This window comes from Eptatretus burgeri, chromosome 11, assembly GCF_056783735.1.
Source record: "Eptatretus burgeri isolate ZD-2024b chromosome 11, Ebu_testis_v1, whole genome shotgun sequence".
Taxonomy (NCBI): Eukaryota; Metazoa; Chordata; class Myxini; order Myxiniformes; family Myxinidae; genus Eptatretus; species Eptatretus burgeri.
Window position 1 is genome coordinate 42,509,830 of NC_140971.1, and position 17,577 is coordinate 42,527,406.

General features: G+C 44.1%; 1 protein-coding gene and 1 long non-coding RNA gene across 4 annotated transcripts in view; one reads left to right on the top strand and one right to left on the bottom strand.

Moving 5' to 3' along the window:
- Positions 1-10,097, top strand: part of LOC147016948 (uncharacterized) — a 21,853-nt gene extending 11,756 nt beyond the window's left edge. The window contains exon 2 of the long non-coding RNA XR_015049260.1: positions 9,516-10,097. This is a non-coding gene — a long non-coding RNA (uncharacterized LOC147016948). The remainder of the gene's footprint in view (positions 1-9,515) is intronic.
- The window catches only part of LOC147016947 (signal peptide peptidase-like 2B), a 52,043-nt gene extending 41,039 nt beyond the window's left edge, over positions 1-11,004 (bottom strand). Inside the window, exon 1 of one of the 3 annotated variants that reach the window (XM_085846208.1) lies at positions 10,737-11,004. The gene's annotated coding sequence lies outside the window, so the exon portion shown is untranslated. Of the gene's footprint in view, positions 1-5,668; positions 5,688-10,736 lie in introns of those variants that run through there. The other 2 variants (XM_085846211.1, XM_085846212.1) reach the window with 2 other exon arrangements.
- Positions 11,005-17,577: the final 6,573 nt, after the last annotated feature.

A 17,577-nucleotide genomic window follows, 5' to 3' on the forward strand; every position in this document is an offset into this window, starting at 1 on the left:
GCGCTGCACCACGTGACGAGCCGTGACGCGGCGAGTGAAATATTTTTTATACAATCTTAAAACGTCTCCAAAACATCCAATTTTTACCAGAATTTCGACAACCGAGTTATAAGCGTCTTAAGCGATCGCAAAAACCGAAGACAAAATTAAAATCGAAGTTAAAACGAACTCGCAACGTCGACCGTAGCAAAAATACTCCATTTTTCCACGTGAATTTACGGAATTATGTTTGACCGCACTGTGACCTTGACCTTTGACCGATTTTGACCAAAATCTAATCAGTGCTAGCCATCACCCACCTGAATCACGTGGTGTAATTTGACATTGGTAGCTTCTTCCGTTCTCGAGTTATCGTGCCGACATACAAACAGACAAACACACACACACAAACAAACACACACACACACACACACACACACACACACACACACACACGCACGCACGCACGCACACACACACACACACACACACACACACACACACACACACCTGTGGCTAACAATTACATTTTTACTGTGAGTAAACTAAGAGTGGTGGCAAAGACGTTTCGCTGTCTCGGATGGACACACTCACTGTTGCACTGCCTCATTATAGTATACAAGATATTGCATGTCTATCTGTGAGTCTCAGAGGATGTAAAATGAAGTGAAACTAGAAGGACACTCAGTGGAGCGCATACCTCCGCCACGTAATGCATGATCCACGAGAACATATTGGGCCCAATACATTTTTGAAATATCATGCTATATGTCGTTTTTGGTCCGATCTCTCAAAGGTGAAGAATCACTTTAAAAATTAAATAATTCTCGTATCCAGATTCGGATACAGATCTTCACCAAAATCTAATCAATTCGTCCTTGCGACACACCCAACGTTTCCACCATGTTTTGTCTGAATCCGTCCACAACTTTTTGAGATATCGTGTTATACATCGTTTTTGACCCTTTCTCTCAATGGTGAAGAATCACTTTAAAAATTCGAGTTTCCGGATGCGGATCTTCACCAAAATCTAACCAATTTGTCCTTGTCACACACCGATCCTGTCCACAAAATTTCATCTGGATCCGTCCTCAACTTTTTGAGATATCCTGCACACAAACAAACAAACAAACAAGACGACGACGTCGTGCAGAGCACGATACTTGCAAGATCGATAAAACACATTTAACCTCAAAAATAATTGGTGGTTGAATTCAATGACCAAATATGCAACTCCTCTTCAAATTTCAAGTCAATCGGATGAAAATTGATAATTTTAGAAATTCGGCATATGTTGACCTTTTGGTACATGTTGACCTCAAAAATAATTGGTGGTTGAATTCAGTGACTTGAAATATAAATCCTCTTCAAATTTCAAGTCAATATGATGAAAATTAAGGATTTTAGAAATCTCACTGAAGCTGTTGACCTTTGGCCTATGTTGACCTTTTGACCTCAAAAACAAGAGGCTTCTTCCTTATGACAAACTCTACCATATGGTGAAGTTTCGTGAATATTGGTTTGAAATTGTGACCTGTAGGGGACAAACAGCCAAACAGACATAAAAACAACCGACGGACAGACAGAATAACAAGCAGTCATAGACTGGTACTTACGAAATCGTCAACTTGACCTCTGACCTTGTCTAATAAAAGCTGTCTCAAGAGAAGGTAGCGACGCAAACCAGAAGTTTCTACGATGATTCTGTACCAAACCATCAAAAATCGTAACGTCGACCGAAGCAAAAATCTCCATTTCTCCACGCCATTATTTAATATTATTTTATTAGTCACAAAACCGTAATATTCGGCCATCCATCAACAATCTTTACATAATCCGATGGCTTAGCGAGTCAGGCATGCGACGATAACCTTTATTGGGATAAAAAATGACTTTTAAACACCATCTTTATCGAAAACACCGTCAGCGCGCACACGCAAAACCTTTGCGTGACTCAACGACGCCTCTGCTCGAGCGCGCTGCACCACGTGACGAGCCGTGACGCGGCGAGTGAAATATTTTTTATACAATCTTAAAACGTCTCCAAAACATCCAATTTTTACCAGAATTTCGACAACCGAGTTATAAGCGTCTTAAGCGATCGCAAAAACCGAAGACAAAATTAAAATCGAAGTTAAAACGAACTCGCAACGTCGACCGTAGCAAAAATACTCCATTTTTCCACGTGAATTTACGGAATTATGTTTGACCGCACTGTGACCTTGACCTTTGACCGATTTTGACCAAAATCTAATCAGTGCTAGCCATCACCCACCTGAATCACGTGGTGTAATTTGACATTGGTAGCTTCTTCCGTTCTCGAGTTATCGTGCCGACATACAAACAGACAAACACACACACACAAACAAACACACACACACACACACAAACAAACAAACACACAACCAGAGGACGGAAGTCATCAATACACTTACAAAATCTAACAAATGGACAGAAAGGGGTTAAAACATAACCTCCTTCACCTTCGGTGGTGGAGGTAATAATTGCAAAAAAAGAGGAAAGAAAAATATAAAGCGAAATATCAACAGATATACACCAACAACTGGGAGAACGACAAAAGAGCAAGAAGATATTTTAAATGAAAAGAAAAAGAATTGGACAGATTGGGCTTAGGTAAAGAAGGCTCTTTGGAATGGCTAAGTAGAGGTTAGCTCAACTGGGATGGAGAACAAATCAAGATAAATGTGCAAGACCAGGGACACTACACGAATGGCTTTAAGAAAATGGTGAGATTGAGTCAACGTCAATTGGATAAGTGCAGGTTCTGCTGCAATTTAGAAACAGGAAGTACGAGCCACCTCCTATCGGGATGTAAAAACAACTCATGTCAGAACAACTGTACACACAGAGGCACAATGGGGTATGTAAAGTAATCCATTGGAACATCTGCAAAAAACATAAATATCCCAGTCCCAGAAAATTCATGGAAACATGAACCAAAAGTGATAATTTAGAACAAGAAAGTAACGCTCACATACGACTTGATGATCCCATTGAGCGTGAACATAGAAAACAAAGCATTGCGATCAGATATAGAACTTAGGTATAAAAAAGAAAAGGCATTGCTGATTGAGGTGTTAATACCAGTGATTTTGGACTAAATGTAGAAATCAAGAAAATGACCAAATACCAAGACCTCAGGAATGAAGTGAAAAGATCCTGGAAGCTGAAGAATGCCAAAGTTATACCAGTCATCATTGGAGCAACGGGAATGATGAAGAAGAACCTCACAGGGATATTAAAAACAATCCCTGGGAATATTACTACAAACGAACTACAGTCGGAAGCTGTTCAGGGCTCAGTGACAATCCCGAAGAGAGCCATCAGCACAAAACTTTATCGAAAACAAGAAAACTTCACAAATCGGAACATAAATCGTGATCCCACCCTACCCCCCGCCGTACCAAAAATGGAGGTGGATATACTTGAAGACCGAAGAGGACGCCGTTCGACCTTCTGAAACCCGCATATGGCGACAACAACCAACAACACACAGACCCCTCCTAGATGTTCCTCGCAAAGAAATTCAACACAGAAAAAAGACATTAGGCCCACAAACAGCGCGGATTTATGGTGGTGGAGGCCCCAGGGCACACATGGGTGGTGGTGGCCCTTTCTGCCACCAACAATGAAGCAAAGCAGTGGTTTTCAACCTTTTTCACTGATGGCACCCAAAACTCATCTTATTCTATTCTACGGCACCCCTATTCAATTTTCTACTGCTACAGTTGTCTTAAGAACATTACAGGCTCCTCGAGTTAAATTATTGGATAAAATACATAGTTTCAGAAATGTTTTTGTGGGCTTTTATTACCACCAATGGATTCCAGATTACCACGACTGAAGATTGGCAAAGTGTGCGATTGGCTTGTCAAAAAGATATTGCATTACTGTTGCAACTTCCAAGCGACATTTGATTTAATTTGAGGAATGGAAAGAAAAGGAACGAAATGAGAAGCATTGCTTTATATGTTCCTGGTATTGGATTCCGCCAACACAGAAAGGAAAAATCCCTCGAACAAGTGAATGCGGACTATATTAGCGAAACAATTTCCAACAAGAAAAAGAGCAATCAGAGATTGTAGATCCTCGCCAGGACTTGTTTTGAGTGGTGCGTTGTGTGGTGTTTGTGTACTGGTGTGTTAATTAATGAGACATAATTAGAACTGCCACTTTATAACTGCTGGCAGTGATGACTGGTTCAGCCATTTCAGAGAAAGATCTTGGAAGGTTAAAAAAGAAAAAAACAATATGGCTGCCAAATCGCGTGACCTATGACGTCATCAAAAATTTTGTGGACCATTTCATCCCCAGATGATTCAAAAATTTTCATACTGATCGGATGTAGCGTTCTACATATGCAATATTGACGTCATAACGAAGACACGTATGACATCATGAAAAATCACAGTCATTCCCCATGAGGTGTACTTGCTGTGTGCTAAGTTTCAATTTTTTCCTTGGTGTGGTTTCAGAGATACCAAGGTCCAAACTTTTTCCGTTTTTCCAACATGGCTGCCACAACATGTTCTACATATGCTTTTTTCCAACATGGCTGCCACGCCACGTGAACTATGACGTCATAATTATCATTAAAGCATTCCACATGAGTCGTCGCACCAATGGTGAAAATTTTGTCTCAATCCGACAAGCGGTTGCGGATAAAAAATAGAAGTTCTGTGTGGACAAAGAAACAAACAAGCAGTCATAGACTGGTACTTACGAAATCGTCAACTTGATCTCTGACCTTGTCTAATAAAAGCTGTCTCAAGAGAAGGTAGCGACGCAAACCAGAAGTTTCTACGATGATTCTGTACCAAACCATCAAAAATCGTAACGTCGACCGAAGCAAAAATCTCCATTTCTCCACGCAATTATTTAATATTATTTTATTAAAGTCACAAAACCGTAATATTCGGCCATCCATCAACAATCTTTACATAATCCGATGGCTTAGCGAGTCAGGCATGCGACGATAACCTTTATTGGGATAAAAAATGACTTTTAAACACCATCTTTATCGAAAACACCATCAGCGCGCACACGCAAAACCTTTGCGTGACTCAACGACGCCTCTGCTCGAGCGCGCTGCACCACGCGACGAGCCGTGACGCGGCGAGTGAAATATTTTTTATACAATCTTAAAACGTCTCCAAAACATCCAATTTTTACCAGAATTTCGACAACCGAGTTTTAAGCGTCTTAAGCGATCGCAAAAAACCGAAGACAAAATTAAAATCGAAGTTAAAACGAACTCGTAACGTCAACCGTAGCAAAAATACTCCAATTCTCCACGTGAATTTACGGAATTATGTTTGACCGCACTGTGACCTTGACCTTTGACCGATTTTGACCAAAATCTAATCAGCGCTAGCCACCACCCTCCTGAATCACGTGGTGTAATTTGACATTGGAAGCTTCTTCCATTCTCAAGTTATCATTTTTTGGATGTTTGACCTCACTGTGACCTTGACCTTTGACCGATTTTGACCAAAATCTAATCAGCACTAGCCATCATCCTCCTGAATCACGTGGTGTAATTTGACATTGGTAGCTTCTTCCGTTCTCGAGTTATCGTGCCTACAAACAAACACACAAACAAACACACAAACAAGCACACAAACAAACAAACACACAAACAGAGGACAGAAGTCATCAATATACTTACGAAATCTTTAGATCTTTAGAAGAAACAAACTCTCCTTCAGCGAGGGTAATCAAAATAAAGGCCAATTACTGCACCGTCGTCCTACAGAGAAAGCCAGACAGAACAACACACACACACACACACACACACACACACACACACACACACACACACACACACACACACACACACACACACACACACACACACACACACACACACACACACACACACACACACACACACACCTTACTATAATTCACCGTCTGTTCCCAGGTACCGCAAAAACGTCTGAACCGATCGAGCCCATTTTTTGGGTGTGTAATCCTGGGACCCCTTGGAGTAAAATAAATATAATAACATGACCCCCTTGACGGCTCCCGTAGGGAGCGGGTGCTTCTCGTACATATAACTAGATGTCAAATAGCCATTGAATGTCCAATTTGTGTCGGCAATTTGCTCCACTGGTAAATATCGGGTTAATAAGCGATAAATCACAACAATCAGACACGTGTAACGTTACACGATGTGATTGTGGTCGTGACGTGTGTACCCAGACAGGGACAAAGACCCAGACGTGTGTACCCAGACAGGGACAGAGACACAGACGTGTGTACCCAGACAGGGACAGAGACCCAGACCTGTGTACCCAGACAGGGACAGACAGAGACCCAGACGCGTGCACCCAGACAGAGACAGACAGAGACCCAGACGTGTGCACCCAGACAGGGACAGACAGAGACCCAGACGCGTGTACCCAGACAGGGACAGAGACCCAGACCTGTGTACCCAGACAGGGACAGACAGAGACCCAGACGCGTGCACCCAGACAGGGACAGACAGAGACCCAGACGTGTGTACCCAGACAGAGACCCAGATGCGTGTACCCAGACAGAGACAGAGACCCAGACACGTGTACCTAGACGTGTACCCTTTCGACGAGTAAAGTTGCGCATTAAGTCAGAGAAGTAGATTTCATGTGGTAAATCAAATTCACCTGATAAGAGAGCCTGGTGTTGGGGTTAGTGGTGAGGGTGGCAACTTGGGATCCTAGGGTCCTGAGTTCAAGCCTCGTTGCCCGCTGAATTAATTCACCAGGGTCCAGAGGCTTGACTCAGCCTGCCGTCCTTCTCAGGTCGGCGAAATGAGTAGCAGTATGTACTGGTGGAAGGGCACTGCATCAGCGACACAGTCGCGCCCTCAACCAATGATGCAATCAGCAGCCAAAAAGGCAGCACACGATGAAAACTGACAAGAGAACAAGACAGGTCATTGTGTGTGTGTGTGTGTGTGTGTGTGTGTGTGTGTGTGTGTGTGTGTGTGTGTGTGTGTGTGTGTGTGTGTGTGTGTGTGTGTGTATTCATGTGTGTACACGAGGACCATCGATTACACGAGAATGCCGCTTGTGTGTACAGTTTCCGCTGGCTAAGTAAGGCATGCAATAATGAGATATATGATATACTCGTGAAGGTGCCCGTCTTGGACGGGCGTCACTGGCAACATATGGTAAAAGACAGATAGCATGAATGTATTTTAAACAATATATTACATCATTTTTATCCATTGATTATCATTCAGGTTTTCCCCTTCGACTGTCCCGCAGCAGCTCCACTTCGATGACATTACCACGTAGTTTAGTGACTACAACAACGTGTACCATTCGTGAGTTCCGGAGGATTCATAGAGCGCATTAAAATTCCAGGGCACCCTACTTTAAAGTGATCCAAAAGGCCGGATCAGTTTCGTGTACATATTCATATCTTGTAGATTTTAGCTGATTCTGAAACTGTTAACAGCATGTCGATCGGATGGTTCTGTGATTTTCTACAGTAGTAAACAGAAGTACGACTTAAGCCTGTGCGCCACTATGCGGAGACCCGAGGACCTAATATTTCACAACAAACTAAAAACTCACAAAATTTGAAGATATTTTAAATAAACAATTTATTATAATATCAATTAAATATCATTTTTATCCATCGATAATATGAATTGTTCTGTACAGCTCTAGTTGTTCTCCTGGGATCTGCGCATCCATCCACGATCTATGTTCTAATGAAGTGCAGTAGGAATAATAAAAAGTCGGATGAACATGAACTGTTTAACTACCATAATCATCAAAACGAATTTTGAGGAGCCTCTTAAGGAAGACAATAATATCATTACTATATATGTCAAATCTTGTTTCATTTCATGCAGTGACAAAAATCTGATGGTGGAACAAAAAAAGGGGCGTGCCAAAATATTAATATAGATATCATGACAGTAACCCTGGATGAGCCCTTGGGTGGTGGAGGCCCCGGGTCACGTGCCCCAGTTGCCCTTGCGTAAATCCGCCGGCGTTGCCCCTGAAGCATGCGCTGTTTGCCAACCTATGGTTGTTTGTCGGTGCCCCGTCCTTTTTAAATGCTGAGCATCAAGGAAGCAGCACATCCTATTTGTGAAGTTTTCACTATGACTCGGCTCCCAGACACAGAGGAAAGGCATTACCCCATCGTGTCTGGTTGAATTAGGACACCGTTGGATGTTTACGAAATTGCGTCATGACAGTTGAAGTTTTGTTTGTATCTTTTTTTTTTAACCCAAGACCCTTGAATGTCAGAGGAGGGAGAAAATTTCAATGCACAAATGGAGAAGGTGAGTTTGCAAATTGTTTGTTCTCATGTTTGGGCACACCTTGCTATCAGGTAACCGTCTTAACTATTTGTCTTGATGATGTGCAACAAATATGAGAAACAGCATTGCGTAGTTCCTAAAACCACCGAGGATAGCTGAAGCATTAATTGGATAAAATTGGAAAAGTATTTCCATTTCAATCGTGCATTCCAACCAAACACGGTGGTGTCACGGTCAACTCCAAGTCTGGAAGGTCGGTGTTTCGAACCCCGGCTGAGTCATACCATTGATACCAAAGACTGCAAACAGTACGTGCTTGATGTTCAAGTGAATCGGACGAACCTGGGCTGAGTCATAGCTTGCTTGATGCTCTGCATTTCATAAAGATAGAGCATTGACAAACAACCATATGTTAGCAACCACAGCACATGCTTGATTTATTTATTCAAGGCTGTTCACATGAAGTCCTTCAAACCTGACACAGATTCAAGGAGTACTGTCAGCCCAGGTAAGTGAGTGCAGTGTGAGCGAAACGTTGTTAAAGTGTGGCAAAGTAGAGGCATCAACAAATCGCAACATCCCGTCTACCTGGTTGAAGAATGAATCGATTGTTGAAAGGTATTGTGCATTCCTGTTTGATGAGGCCTGGGGAATAACTGGCTGAGAATTGTCCAAGGATGAGGACTTGTGAACATTACAACTGACGGTTCGAAGAAACCCCTTCCATAACCCCAATCCACCCCCAAACCTTTCCCTTTTAATTCTGGCTTTAATCCTCAAACTGGCCTTGTTGTCGCAGGTTATGCGTGCGTTGTGCCAATTTGTCATGAGGCTGTTACATTCTCTCATATTCTCTGTCTGTCTCTCTCTCTGTCTCTGTCTCTGTCTCTGTCTCTGTCTCTGTCTCTGTCTCTGTCTCTGTCTCTGTCTCTGTCTCTGTCTCTGTCTCTGTCTCTGTCTCTGTCTCTGTCTGTCTCTGTCTCTGTCTCTGTCTCTCTCTCGAACCCAGGAGGCCACCCAGTGCTTTGCTTGGCTGGTTGGGGAATGTGGCTTCGACACCTGTATGTGATGTGTTACCTTTACCGGTGCCTCATCTGTAATTGTCATCATCACAGGAAAGCCTATTGTAACTTGTAATGCAAATCAAATCATCTTTTTGATTTTTTTCCATCGCACACGTTATCAATGACCTCAAATAAACTGTTTTCATTGAATGTATAAAGGAAACAAAACGTATTCTTTTCACCCACAGAGCCACGCTTGTACATTCCAATCCCTGCGAGTCAGCAGACACACCAGCCAGATGTCTCACAGCCCCTTCTGTGGCATGGCACGGATGTTTGGATTCGAAGCTTTGGGAGATCTAATGATCACGATGTCGATGATGCCTCGTCCTGCCTGTGAAACACCGTGATGGCAGTTGTTTATTGCTGGGAAGAGATTCGAACCCAGCCTCGACAGTTCAAAAGTGAGTGTGTGTACCGATAGGCTGTCCTATAGGTACGCACACACCATTGAGCTCCTATAGGTGTGACCATTGAGCTACGTCGTGCCCACGTGACAAGGTGTACATCGAGCAGGCGGGACTCCCAGTTGAATGTCCGTCTGAGCGCCGGCACTCACATTGATGAATCACCCTGCCTGTGCATCACCAGGATGGCAGTTTATAGCCGCGACGGGATTCGAACCCAGGCCAGACAGCTTCAAGGCGAAATAAATGATTGAGGTTTTAACAGGACAGGTATTGTCACTGCTGGTTAATCGTGTTTATTGCATACTTTTGCTCAACAAAGTTGTTTGGCAAGACGTCACAATAAACGCGTCACATGATGATGATGATGATGATGATGATGATGATGATGATGATGATGATGATGATGATGATGATGATGATGATGATGCGTGGCTGTTCTTAATGAGGTTCAAGGAACGAGACGTAATCGTCAAAGAAACGTCGATTTCAAAAAGTAGACATGACAAGGAATAATTATTATTATTATTTTACTATTTAATATTCACTAGTGCGTGCCCGTACGTGCAAAAAAAAAGGCACATAGGTCCCCAGCGTCAATTGTGGTGTCATATCAAACAACAAGAAGAATTGTGACGTCAATTGTGACGTCAATTGTGACGTCATAGCACCGTGTTCTGTCATTGATTTGGTAAATAAATGGCCTTAACTTGGGAACTACTTGTCCGATTAATATCAAACCTTGAAAAGGCACATACTCAGGTCCCCAGCAATATACCTGGCAAGTTTCAATTAGATCGGACCAGTGGTTGTCGAGAAACAGTGGTCACAGACACAGACACAGACACAGACACACACAAACACACACAAACACATAGACAGACACACAAACACACACGCACAAACACACAAACACACACACGCACACACACAGACACACACACACACACACACACACAGACACACACACACACACTGCTGGAATTATAGATGGATACTAACCACGTAACACTGTGTTATCTCTCATTCCGAGAAACGATGGAATTGTTTTTAAAGTTGGAGTTCCGGAAACGATTGCGTCTCATTCCGAGAACATTCGAGACGGCCATTGTATTTTTATAGTCTTCCCTTTCCACCATATGGAAAAGAAGGAGGGAATTCGATAATCTCTAGGGTTAAACAAGTTCCAGCACCGCAGTATCGACTCATCCACAATAAACACGATGACAGGTCGTTTAAACGAACTTTCCTCTTCTTCCTCTTCACGCCATTGCGCTGGTAAAACGAAACATACATTTGGGCGACATATTCCACTCGAAGATAACACTACAATGGTGACTGTGAATATATTGTGCTGTTTTTTTAAAAAAAAAATTAGAATCAAGTCAATTCTGATTCCAAAAATGTGCAGACGTCAGTAGCCACTACAGCAAACAATACCGTCATGGTCACTATATAGAGGATCAAAGAATAAGGCGTTCAAAACCAACGGTTAAAAAGTCAGGAGGATACCCATTCCCTACACACACATCTTCACACTTAATGTTAGTCCAAAGCCCATAAAATAACTTTATATCAAATACAATTAATATCTGAACTAAATTTTAAAATTATTTATATTAATATGCTAAGCCATATTTTGTGGACGTATCTCCGAAACTGCCGGACGGATTGTCGCCACTTTCGGCATGCGGGTGGTCTGTGGTCTATTGTACAGCATGGGCTATGTGAGATCGCGCCAGACGGACGGGTTTGGGAATTTTTTGGCGATTTCCTAATTTTTACATTCGTTTGCATGGCGACGTGTGATGTCACCGCTGAGACACGTCATGACGTCACGGCATCATCGGTCATTCGCTGACGTCATTACGTCTGTCGTCGACAGACCATCACCGCTGAAAGGCGAAATGCCACTCCGAGAAAACAGCATCTGCAATGTAAAACCCTCTTCTGCACATGCTGACTACCTCAGAAGGTGAATTTGACACAAGAAATGTAACAAGAAACATTGTATATAAAGAAATTCTATAAATCACATTGTGAACACTGGATATATTGATGTCCTAATGTACCCTCACTGTAGAAACTTGGCGCGGAGCGTGGGTTTGGCTAGTTTTTATTATTACGACAAATATGTCGGTTTTGGGGGAAGGGGTGCACGATGAATGAGGTCAGCGGGTGATGAATGCACAAACACGAAGCACACATTCACCTTTTGATGAGACCCTAACCATAACCCTCTCACAGAGATCACAATCACTGACTGATGTATACTATCATGAGTCTATCACCCATTCATTCATACAAGTCCTGCCAATGTCCAGGTCAGGTCAGGTATGGGAGCATGCAGCGCGTCACCATGTCCACATTCCGCAAGTATTCCAGGGGCCTCCGTCTGGCCATCACCCAGGAAAATGCCCATCCCCATCTCCTGCTGGACTATACAGGATGCTCACGGACTATGCAGGTAACAAATCTTATCTGAGTCTCTCTCAGCAAACGTTCGTTGGACACAAAGTCTGTCCAGTGATAACCAACGATTCTCCAAAGAGACCTTGTACCAAAGGAGTTACGTCTCCGTCTCAGATCCCTGCTCGGAGTACAAGCCTCACATCCATAGAGAGCAACACAGGAAGCACCAAGGACTTAAAGACTCGGACATTTGTCCTCCTGCGTAGGCACCAAAAGTGCCACAACTTATGATCCAGTGAATCCATGACTCTCCAGGCCTGACCCAGACATCTATTGACCTCTGGCTCACAGACACCAGATACATGAATATCACTGCCAAGGTAAGTGAATCTCTACATGACCTCAACATCCTCACCACAAACAGGTACAGGCAAGAAAGCAGCATCCAATATGTCATTGAAAGCCTGGATCTTAGTTTTGACCCAGGAAACCCATAATCCCATTCCTCATTCAGCACCTTGAGGTGCTTCTGAAGATGTAGGCTTTCAGTGTCCAGAGTCTCCACAAAGACGACTGAATCATCTGCGAAATCAAGGTCGGAGATCTTGACATTCCCAAACGATGCACCGCAACTTAATCTCTCCGACATCCTCCCCAGAATCCAGTCCATACAAGCACTGAAAAATGTGGGTGCCAGTACACACCCCTGATGATCTTCAGTTACAACTGGAAATAAGTCGGAGATCGAACCACCACACCTCACAGCACTCTCAGTACCAGAGTATAATTCAGAAATCAGATCGATCAACCTTGTTGGTACCCCATGAAGACCGAGAATCCTTCAGAGCGCTTCCCAATCCACTGAATTGAATGCTTTGCCGGAATCAACATTGGCTGCAAGCAGCTCCTGCTGAAACTCTCACCTGCGTTTGGTGAGGACTCGAAGAGCAAGGATACGGTCAATCATTGACATTTTGGTGGAAAGCGCGACTGCTCTGGGTGTTGCTGTTCAAGCAGATGTTGGTGAACCCTTTCAAGAATTATCCAAGCAAAGGCCTTTCCTGGCACTGAGAGCAGCATCACCCCTCAGTAGTTGCAGTCCTGGGGATCACCCTTCCCTTTACAGAAAGGCACAACAAGACCTCTCTTCTCGTCAGTTGGACGGCACTCCCCCTCATTGGGCCTGAGTCATTTGAGCCGTCCCGAATGAAAAATTTCCAGCTCGCTGGATTGGCCGAGAACGACCAACTGCCTGACCCCCACGATCACCAGACCATGATGTATTTTCTGTGGGGATTTGTCAAAGATGTTGTCTACAACACTAACGTGGCAAACCTGCAGGATCTTCATTCTCAGATCACAGCTGCGTGCGCACTGGTGGACCTAAACATGCTGAGCCAAACATGGCAAGACCTCGTGTACCGCCTTGATGTCCTGCGCGCGACAAACGGAGCTCACATTGAGGTGTGTTGATGGTGTGCTCAAAACTTTATGAGTTTCTGTATTGCATAAAACAAAGGGTATTGTTGTATCATTTGTGATTCTAAATATTGTTGCGGTTTTCGCGCCCGCCGGCGTGCTGACGGCCACGTAACTCGAATCGCGGCACGTCGCCCACCGGACGGACAATCCAGTCGTGACCCTCTCGGACTAACGCCGGGAACCAGTCACGGGTGGACCTTTCGGTCTCACCGCGATCGAGCCAATCAGCCCCCGCGTGGGATAGGGTTGCTCGCCAAATTCGACCTACCTAAGTACCCACGCGGAGGGTAGACCGGGCGATCGCACCTCGCCGCAGGTCGACTTCGGACACGGGCCACTTAAGCGACCCGTTCCGTACTATCAGAATAACCGAGCGGTGTTATCGTCGACCTCGACGGTTCGATTAATTATCGGGCGTATTCAGCCCACTACCAACCCTTTACGTGAAGCAAGATGAGGATTCAATGGAGGAAAAGACGAAGCGAAGCGGGAGAACAGTTCAACAAAAAAGCACATTTATTCGCGGCACACGGGAAGCACACAAATACAATTCCACCAAAAGCACACAAAAAAAAGAAAACACAATTCCATTTACACAAAAAGCAAATATAAAAGTGAAAAACACAGTGCAGAGCTAATACCGACTACCGAGCACACGGCAACACTTATACAATTCTACTTCACAGACGGCGCCGACAACACATACCCAAAACCAAGGAAAAGAAATACCCTCAAGGATGAGGCGGGCCTGAGGCCGAGACCGGGTCGCACCTACCCGTCTGGTGATGAGACGCGGAGCGGCGATGGCGCCTCACTCCGCGGGCCTCGCGGACAGTGCCTGGCAGGGGGTGGGAAAGGGGCCCCCTTGGTCGCACTATCTCAGCGCGGGGGGAAACAGGAGGGGGTTGCTGATGCTCGGGGTATAGAGGATCTTTATTATCCCTGGTGTGCGTCTCCACCTCGGCCAGGTCGCGCTGCCGGCCTTCCTCGGGCGTGCAGCTCCCGGCACCGTCGCGAGCACCCCCTCGTCTGCCTTCGCCGCTGCCGCCTCTCCGCCTCTGGACTCTCCACCCTGGACTCTTCTTTGGGCTCTCCTCGTTCGACTCTCTTCAGCTTCTCCAGCTACTGCAGGCTTCGGGCTCCAGACTTCCACACTCTGCTGACTGACGAACACCGTCCTTTTATCCCCCCGTAGCTTCGCCTTTGACCCCCTCCCTTTGACCTTTCACCTCGCTCCCCATTGGCCCGAGAAAAAGTGGGCGTGAAGGCTTTTTGATCCACAAATTTGCATATATCGATCGTTCTGGAGGCGGGGCCAAATCGCCCCTCGCTCACCGATTGGACGGCAAAAAGTGGGCGTGTGTCGTTTTTGATCCGTTTTTGAAGCACAAAATCCGTGATTTTGTACACGCTGTTCGACGCGCGCCCTGCACGAATCCAACACCGGTACCCACAGCGGGGCAAGAACGGTGGCGATGCTACGGTTGCGAGGTGTGACGTGAAGGTCGTGGCGGTTGTGGTGAAGCGGTGGTTGTGGTCGGTGGTTGATGTTGTGGTTGTGGTGGTAATCATGGCGGTTGGTCCAAAATAAAGATAGTAAAAGAAAAACGGCTATCCTGAAGAGTCGCAGCACGCATGAATAACATTTATTCCCACTAGACAACGGGTTTGGGCCTAACTACACATGCACTTGCCGAGATACCTCACCTAAGGGACCTGAATGGTGGTTTGCGAATCTGGTAACCACAACAATATGTTAACAACCAAAGTTGTCCAAGTCTTTTTGGAGCACCCTCTACATCAATCGGTCAGTCATGTGGATGGAAATGACATTCTTTGTAGCGGACGTTCTCATACCGATAGTTGTCTGTATTCTAGATGAGGCCTTGCTGAATTCCTAAACAGTGTTAAAACTACCTTTTTTGGTTTATAATCTAATCCCCCCACGAATACAACGTAAAACCCTATTCTCTTAACCAATAGCTACCTGAGACTGTGCTGTCTACTTGTCCTCATATCTATTACTACCCTCATATACATTATATATAATCCCTTTTTTCATTATTCTTTCCCATCCCAGCACCTTACATTTATTTATGTTAAACTGCATCTCCCAATCATCACAGTGACATGAAGGTATCTCGACTTTTCTGAATCTGATCACCACCCTCTCTGCTATCTACCTTATCTCCAAGCTTAGTGTCATCTGCATATTTGGAAAGCCTACTCTTACCCCACTATCCAATGTTTGATGTAAAATATGAATAATAATGGTCCCAGTACTGATCCCTGAGGTATCTCACGACTGATGTCCTCCAAGATAGACATCCTGCCACTCACAGCCACTCTTGGCTTCCTACCACTAATCCCAGTTAATTACACGACCAGCCACTTTGCAAGTCCTCACTTTAGCTAACAACCTTCTATGTGGGACCTCATCAATAATGCTTTCTGAAGGTGGAGATATACGACATCCACTGCCTTTCTCTCATCCATCCATTCAGAAACTGCTTCAGAGAACTCTAATAAATTTGTTCGACAAGACCTACCTTTGGTAAACCCATGCTGATTGCAATCAATTAGTTTTGAATTCATTTAAATGGATCCTCATGTGGTCCCTAATTAAGGTCTTTAACACCTTCCCCACAACTGAAGCCAAACTAACAGGCCTATAGTTCCCCAATCCTTCTCTGGATCCTTTATTAAACTAGATTATTATTTTTTATCCTTTATTCATAGAATACTTAGCCTGCGCAGTCTTGAGAAGGACGTTGTGCAAGCCAACTCTTCTGTGACCGACGATGTCACTTTTATCAAACTGCGTTTCCCATGGGTAGTCTATCAATGAGTTAAAGTTTTGCATTGATCAGTTAGCAGTTTCAACAATTGCAGATAATTTTTTTTCATACTGACCGGATCAAGCGTTGCACTTGTCGAATTATGACGTCATAATGAAGGCACCAATGGCATCATTATTAACAAGTCTCATTCCCCATGGGGAGTACTTGACAATGATCCATGTTTCAATTTTTCCATGGAGCGGTTTCGGAAATATGAAGGAGCAAAGTTTTTGGTTTTTCCAAGATGGTGCCCGTACCACGTGACTTATGACGTTATAATTGTCATTATAAATTCCTACAGGAGGAGATGCACCTATGATCAAAATTTCATGTCAACCACTCTAACGGTTGCTGAGATAATGAATATTTAAAATACACGGACATACGTACACACGGACATACGTACACAAGGACATACGTACACACGGACGCACTAATCACTTAACCCTGCTTTTCGCTTCGCGAGTGCAAGGTAATAATGTTGTTACATTTGCTACTCTACAATCCTTCGGTACCTGTCCTGACTCCAGTGAACTATTGAAAATATTCCTTCAGCATCTCGCTTACCTGCTCACTGCCCAGCCACGTCCATCAATACTCTCGGGTGCATATGATCTGGACCCGGAGCCTTATCTACTCTTGGATTACTGAGCTGTTCCTTTACTTCCTCCATTCCAACCTGGATCTTCTGTAAAAGCCCTTCCTCAACTCCTTGATAAATACTCTCAGCTATTGGCAATTCTCCTGACTGTTCTTGTGTAAAAGTTGAAGAAAAATACCTGTTTAATAAGCCTGCCATCTCAGTTTCATCACTAACCACTCTCCCGGTGCTATTCCTCAACGGGCCCACACTGGTCCAAACCTGTTCTTTTCCCCTGATATATTGAAAGAAAGCCTTGCTATTATGTTTAATATTCTTAGCCATGTCCTTCTCATACTTTCTTTTGACTTGCCGAGTTATTTTCTTAATTTGCCTCTGTTTAATCTGATAGTGATATAAATCAAACTCCAGTCCTGCTATTTTAAACCTCATAAATATGTTCTGCTTCTCCTTAATAGCAATCCTTATCTCACTTTTCAACCACCCTGGTCTCTTTCTGTTTCTAATT